This window comes from Rhinoraja longicauda, chromosome 22 (assembly GCF_053455715.1).
Source record: "Rhinoraja longicauda isolate Sanriku21f chromosome 22, sRhiLon1.1, whole genome shotgun sequence".
Lineage (NCBI taxonomy): Eukaryota > Metazoa > Chordata > Chondrichthyes > Rajiformes > Arhynchobatidae > Rhinoraja > Rhinoraja longicauda.
The window spans coordinates 14,517,336-14,524,835 of NC_135974.1; the positions used below are offsets into that span (position 1 = coordinate 14,517,336).

Here is a 7,500-nt window from a genome sequence, read left to right on the forward strand (position 1 = left end):
CTATTTTAAAATTGAACTTTACAGGACTTTAGACTTCACAGAGATAGAGTAGAGAAACAGGCCCTTTGGCCCACCGATTCCACAGCAACCAGCCATCCTGCTACACCAGCACTGTCCTGCACACCAGCGGTGATTTACAATTTTTAATGAAGCTAATTAACCTACAATCCTGCACATCTTTGGAGTGTGGGTGGAGACTGGAGCGCCCGGAGAAAACCCACGTGGTCACAGGGAGAACGTACCAACTCCATACACACAGCGCCCATGGTCAGGATCGAACCCGGGTCCCTGGTGCTGTGAGGCAGCGACCCTACCGCTGCGCCACCGTGCCTGTCCAGGTGCTGTAGGACCCGCTGAGTCACTCCAGCACACTTTGTGTTTTGTTACAATTTGCAGCATCTGCAGTTCATTGTCGACTATACACTGAAATCCATCGCTTTCGAAAAGGCTCTTGGCTTGTGCCACTGGAGTGCACATGATAGGCACTTTAATCCACAGGCAGAACCCAGGTGAGAGTTGATTCAATGAACTAAAATGCAAATAAAAATTCAAAACTCACATTTATTCTGCACTGTTCATGACTTCCAAGATATCCTAAAGCGATTGCAGCCGGTAACCTACTACACGTGCCAGTGTACACCACATTGCAGTGAGGCTTACACTGCAGTCGAGCTGTGCTCAGCCAGTTCCCATTAACAGTAAAACAGACCAAGGGCCAAAACAGATAGTTGTCTGAGGGAGAGACACAAAATACTGGAGTAACTCAGCGGGTCAGGCAGCATCTCGGGAGAAAATGGATAGGTGATGTTTGGCGTTGTGACCCTTCTTCAGACTTAGTTGTTGGTTGCCTGAGGGATACAACATCACTAGGGGGAATTGATAGGGTGAAAGCAGGGCAGGGGAATCGAGAACCGGAGGACGTAGGTTTAAGGCAAGAGGGGAAAGACTTAATAGGAACTCGAGGGGAAACTTTTCCCGCACAGAGGGCGGTAGGTGTATGGATCGAGCTGCCAGAGGAGGTAGTTGAGGCAGTTACTATAAGAACATTTAACATACACTAGAGTTGTGAAAAGATGCCTAAATCTCACGATCAAGGGCGGCACGGTGGCGCAGCAGTAGAGTTGCAGTCTTATCACCAGAGATCCGGGATCGATCCCGATTGCAGGTGCTGTCCGTACAGAGTTTGTACATTCTGCCCGTGACCGTGTGGGTTTTCTCCGAGATCTTTGGTTTCCTCCCGCAGTCCAAACATGTAAAGGTTTGTAGGCTAATTGGCTTGGTGTAAATGTAAATTGTCCGAAGTGTGTGCAGGGTAATGTTAATGTGTGGGGATCGCTGGTCGGTGCATACTGGGTGGGCCAAAGGGCCTGTTTCCGTGCTGTATCTCTACGCAAAACTAAAATCAACTCAGTTTGACTTTAAATGAAATTAAGGTGCCTGGGCATGTGTGGTTTTTACGGAGCTCTGTCGCATTTTAGGATGGAGGCAAAAAATATTCTCCAGGATGTCCTTCCTGTTCTTCGTTCTCCCCGGCATTTAAAAGACATTTGGACAGGTTCATAGATATGAACGGTGTAGAAGAATATGGGCAAAATGTGGGGCTAGCACAGAGGACTAGTACAGATGGGCATCTTGGTCGGTATGGACAAGTTGGGCTGAAGGGCCCCGTTTCCCTGTTGTATGATTTTTTGACTCCGTGACTCTATGAAGAATTTTCAAATCACCAGGACTCGGATTTATCTCACCCCGACAACTGCAGGTAATAAATTTTTAACTATCCTTTTAAAGCACTTTTACCTACTTCAATAAGATGTTTGTATAGTTACTCCCACCAGGATTCCTCCTGCTATTCAGATCAGTCACAACTGGTGTCAGTAGCCCGTTGGGGATGTTGAACTGATGGGTTAATGGGCAGGGATGGCCACATAAATTTAAAGGCCTACACTAATCGATGAATAAGCAGCTACCAACGCTGCATAGGGTGGGCAGCGAGTAATTCCCACACGTAAAGCTGTCAGAGAGATAGAGATGAACCTGACCGGGGCTACTAAATGCACGTCCAATTAATAACTCATCTAGAGCCGGTCAGGGATGGAGGTCAAGAACAGCAATTATTAGCTTGTAGCGAGACAAACTTAACATCGGCGACGTAAGGGGTTTTCATTTAGAGGAAAGAGACACCCATATTAATAGAGATTTTGTGGGCCATGTTTTCATGCAATAAACAAACCCCTTCTATCCCTCAGACAACGAGCTGTATTATGGAGGTAGATGGAGCAGGACACCACCGAGACGGTTCATACTTGCAGTGAGTTATTTCGGGCAGTGGATGGGGATGGTAATTTCGACTTACGTCAAATCTAACTGAGGTGAGGGTTCACGGAACGTAACCCTGACACAGGTCGGGGAGTGCCTGTACTTTAGGCTCCTGTAGGGTGATGCTCGGACAACAGGCAAATGCCTCCATATCTCAAGGCATTTCCATAATCATCGTTTTACAAATAGTTTCTCTCCAAAGTATATCTTATTAAGGAAAAAAAAAGGACACAAGGTGCTGGAGTAACTCAGCAGGTCAGGCAGCATCTCTGGACAACTTGGATAGGTGACGTTTCGGGTCGGGACCATTCTTCAGACTTTAGAGATACAGCGCGAAAACAGGACCTTTGGCCCACCGAGTCCACGCCGAACAGAGATCGCCCCGTACACTAGTTCCACCCTACACACGGAGACAATTTATAGAAGCCAATTAACCTACAAACCTGCACGTCTTTGCAGTGCGGGAGGAAACCAGAGCACACGGAGAAAACCCACGCGGTCACAGGGAGAACGTACAAACTCCGTACAGACAGCACCCGTAGTCAGGATGGAACGCGGGTCACTGGCGCTATAAGGCAGCAACTCTACCGCTGCGTCACTGTGCCGCCCCGTGGACCTTGTGTCTTTATTTTGCTGTAAACCAGAATCAGCAGCTCTTTGTTTCCACTGTCTGTCTGAAGGGCAGGGTAACCCAGCTGTGCATCATTGAATTACCACCCTCTGCCAAGCAATGACTGAGGTTCCAAACGAATGGAGCTCACCACACATTCTACGACAGAGAATAAAAGGGTCTTGATCACATGGCAGGTCTCCACATCAAAGAACGTGCGGCTGGCTTTGAAGGCACTTGAACAAGGTGCAAGAGCTTATCACATCCGTGCTCATTCATTACATCGGATGGTAGGCTCTGGCAACGTTGGTCTTCCCGCTTCCCTACCTTTCTTCGGACTTGCTCCCTGCTCTGGCCAGGAATGAATCCTTTTTCCATGGATGCCATGTCCCCTCTGCAATATTGCTCAAGCAAATTTTTTAATTTAGAGTTTTTAGATACAGCATGGAAACAGGCCTTTCAGCCCACTGAGTCTATGCCGATCAGCCCAAACACTAACACTATCCCACACACTGGGGACAATTTACAACCTTTTACCGAAGTCAATTAACCTACAAACCTGTACGTCTTGGGAGGAAACCAGAGCTCCCGGAGAAAACCCACGCTGTCATGGGGAGAACGTACAAATTCCGTACAAACAGCACCTGTAGTCAGGATCGAATCAGGGTCTCTGGTGCCGTGAGACAGCAACTCTACCACCCTTGATTATTATCCAAACTCACAGCAGCACCTCATTTTCCACTTTGGTAGCTTCCAACCCAATGGTAATGAACATGAACGAGTGGAAATAAGGAACTGCAGATGCCGGTTTATACCAAGGGGTTTGCTGGAGTAACTCAGTGGGTCAGGCAGCATCTCTGGAGAGAAAGGATGGGTGACGTTTCGGGTTGGGTCACTCCTTCAGACTGAAAGTAAGGGGTGGGTGGACTGAGGGGCAGGGTGAAGAGCTGGAATTTTAGGTAACCTCTAAAAAACCCCACCCCCTTCCCGCGTCCCACCTGGATCACACCCATCACTCCCCTCCCCCTCCACGCACACTCTTTCCTGACTTCATGATTTGCCTCACGACTTCTGTTTTAAACTCTGGCCTTTGCCCCAATTATCTGCCAATCAAATAAACCCCCTGGCCTGTGTTCACTTGTTACCTACCACACTTTGTCCTGCCTCTTTCTCCTAACCTCCTATCCTTACCTCCCCCCCCACCCCAGTCTGAAGAAGGGTCCTGACCTGGATCGTCGCCCATCCATGTTCTCTAGAGATGCTGCCTGACCCACTGAGTCACTCAGCACTTTGTGCTACTTTTTTGGGGGTAAATCAGCACCTGAAGTTCCTTGTTTGTACTTTTATACTCAGAGTAAACATTGTGCTTTTCCCAATCCTGACGTCTGGCACCCACTACTCTTTGTGCAAAACAAAAAACTTGCCCAACTTCAACCGAGCCAGATGCGCTCAGAGTGCCGTGTCCCTCAACCAAAGAACAGCACAAAGGGCTGCACAGTGACGCTGAGGCAGAGTTGCTGCCCGAGAGACCAGGGTTCGATCCTGACTACGGGTGTTCTCTTTACAGACTTTGTACGTTCTCCCCGTGGGTTTTCTCTGGAAGCTCCAGTTTCCTCACACATTCCAAAGACGTACCGGTTTGTCGGCTAATTGACTTCTGTAAATGGTCCCTAGTGTGTAGGATAGTGCACATGTTGAGCGCTGGTCAGTCCAGACTCGGTGGGCTGAAGGGCCTGTGTCTGTGCTCTCTCTCTCTCTCTCTAAAGTAAAGTTTAAACAGAGGGATATGGATATCATTCAAGCAGAGGATATTAATTTTGCATCTTCATCAGCACCAGCATTGTATCTCTACAATCTAAAGTCTACACTTTGTAGAGACAATGGGTTCCCCTCCCTCGTGCATCGCAACCTGCTGAAAAGCTGCAGAGCTCACTGATTACAGTGCTCCACTAAGCTTATCCCACTGAATGAACTGGCATGCAAGTGCTTTCAGAGTTTATTTATCCATACATAAACACAGGGTGGTCAGAAGGGCCAAGGATCAAGGATCAATGAAGGAGGGTCACACGTGTAATGATATCCCAGTACCTAAAGCCTGCCCTGAAGCCTGGGGGAGTGGATCAGAAGGGCGACATCACCCTCCAGGCAAATCGTTTCAAAAGGATTACTGAACATTATGTTGGACTCAGCTGCCAGGTTTGCCCAATCAGATCATTGGAAGAAAAGGCAGCCCTGCGTAGCTTGTTTAGAGATACAGCACGGAAACAGGCCCTTCAGCCCACCAAGTCCGTGCCGACCAGCGATCACCCCATACATTAACACTACGCTACACACTCGGGACAATTTACAAAAGACAATTAACTCACAAACCTGCACGCCTTTGGAGTATGGGAGGAGACCGGAGCACCCAGAGCAAACCCACTCAGTCACAGGGAGTGCGTACAAACTCTGTACAGACAGCTCCTGTGGTCAGGTATTGCTGAGACAAAACTGAAATACATCAGTAAATAAGCAACTCAATGCCAACTCCACCATTTCCAGATCCCAATCCCAAATATCCACTGGATCCAACACACAGAAAGCATTTTATCGGCATATATCACAGCATGGTTAGGGAACAGCTCCATCCAAGACCACAGAAAACTGCAAGAGTTGTGAACGCAGGCCAGACCATCACACAAACCAACCTCCCTTCCAATGACTCCACCTACACTTCATACTGCCTCGGCAAGGCCAGCAGCATAATCAAGGACCAGTCTCACCCCCGGTCCCTCACCCGTCAGGCAAGAGGTACAGAAGTGTGTAAATGCACACCTCCAGATTCAGGGACAATTTCTTCCCAGCTGTTATCGGGCAACTGAACCATCCTATCCAACCAGAGAGCGTCCGGGGCTACTATCTGCCTCAATGGAGATCCTCAGACTATCTTTAATCGGACTCTTAAACTAAATGTTATTCCCTTTACCCCGTATCTGTACACTGTGGACAGCTTGATTGTAATCATGCATCGTCTTTTGGGTGAATGGAAACCATGCAACAAAAGTCTTTACATTGGTCCTTGGTACTCGAGACAATAAACTACAGTAAGGCACAAGACAGACAGACACACACACACACGCCCAACGTGATAGAAGACTGCTTCCTCAGCACCTCGAGCAGTTGTGGTGAACCATCTTGAGATACATGGGGGACACAAAATGAGACGGAGTTATTTTTTGCCCTGGATGCACGCGATATTTATGGTAAGCCCGCTGCCAATGTTATATATAATGTTCAGACAGGACAGTCGGCGATGAGTGCCAACAGCTGGGCATTACTTGGCCAGTTTGCACGTGAAATCTGACAGGAATGAACTAAATTCAGACAGGATTGTATGTTGATTGCTGATCGGCAAGTTTCTCTCCAGTTGAACACCAGCACAATTTTTTTTCTGTCAAGTTTCACTGGTGGGATCAATGTGACCTTGGTCCTCTCTGGTTACTTTCAAACCCAGCGGAGGGGTTGGCGCACAGCATGGAGCTTCTGGAGTCACGTCTACTGCTCCAGTAAGCCGGTGGGTGATCACACGAGTTCCCTGTTGGGGTGCTTCAGTCTCCGTTCACATCCCAGTGATACGTGCGCTTGTAGATTAACCAACTGCGTACGTTGCCCCGCGCGTGTAGGGGGCAGGGAGTTGGTGGGGGGGGGGGGGGGGGCAACGGTTAAAGGTAAAAGTGAGTACGGGAATGAGAGGACACTCATGGCCCTGTGTTCTGGAGATGGGCGAGATCACCACCTTGCTGCTGCTCACGGCAACAGTATGGACATCCCCCTCTGTGAACGGCCAGAAATAGAAAATACATGTTCTATTCCAGAAGGCGATAAATACTCGAACCTTCTTGGAGTAGGTTTGCAAGGGTGCACAATATGTCCATCGGTCGGGGAACGTGAAGTGCGATACAATGGAAGGCTTCTTTACGGAGGTGAACGAGTCGGACGATCTCTCATTTTAATCAGGTTTTTAAAATTAATTCATGCTAAGAATTTTTGAAACTTGTTCAGCAGCAGAAACATGCGTACTGCCAAGGCGAGCGAGGACAGCTGTGTGGTTTTACCGGTTTGTGTGGAAAATCAAAGAATCTCACTGTAACTACGTACACGTGACAATAAAGTCTCACTGAATTCTGTGCTTCAAGTAAATAAGCAATTATGGATAATAAAACAGAGAGCAGCACAGAACCTGTTGCAAATATTCCATCGTTCCAGGAAAGGTTTAGAGGGATATGGACCAAACATGGGCCTAGCAAAGATGGGGCATCTTGGTCGCCATGGATTAGTTGGGCCGAAGGGCCTGTTTCCCTGCTGCATGACTCTGACCGTTATAACTTTATTGACAGGGGAACTATTGTTTCGCAGGAGCAGAGAGGGGTCAATTACTGGGTGACAGAGTTATTCAGCACAGGGACAGGCCCTTCAGCCCACCACGTCCATTCCAATCATCTGTGCTAGTTTCAATCTGCAGCAACTGGCCTTCAGTGCCTTGGTGAATGAGGAGGCCGGTTTGTGTGAACTTGGATTGCACTCCATTTAGAATT

At 48.2% G+C, this 7,500-nt stretch overlaps 1 protein-coding gene across 1 annotated transcript in view; it reads right to left on the reverse strand.

Moving 5' to 3' along the window:
* The window catches only part of arhgap46b (Rho GTPase activating protein 46b), a 150,598-nt gene that overhangs the window by 51,584 nt on the left and 91,514 nt on the right, over window positions 1-7,500 (reverse strand). The gene's annotated exons all lie outside the window — the stretch shown is intronic.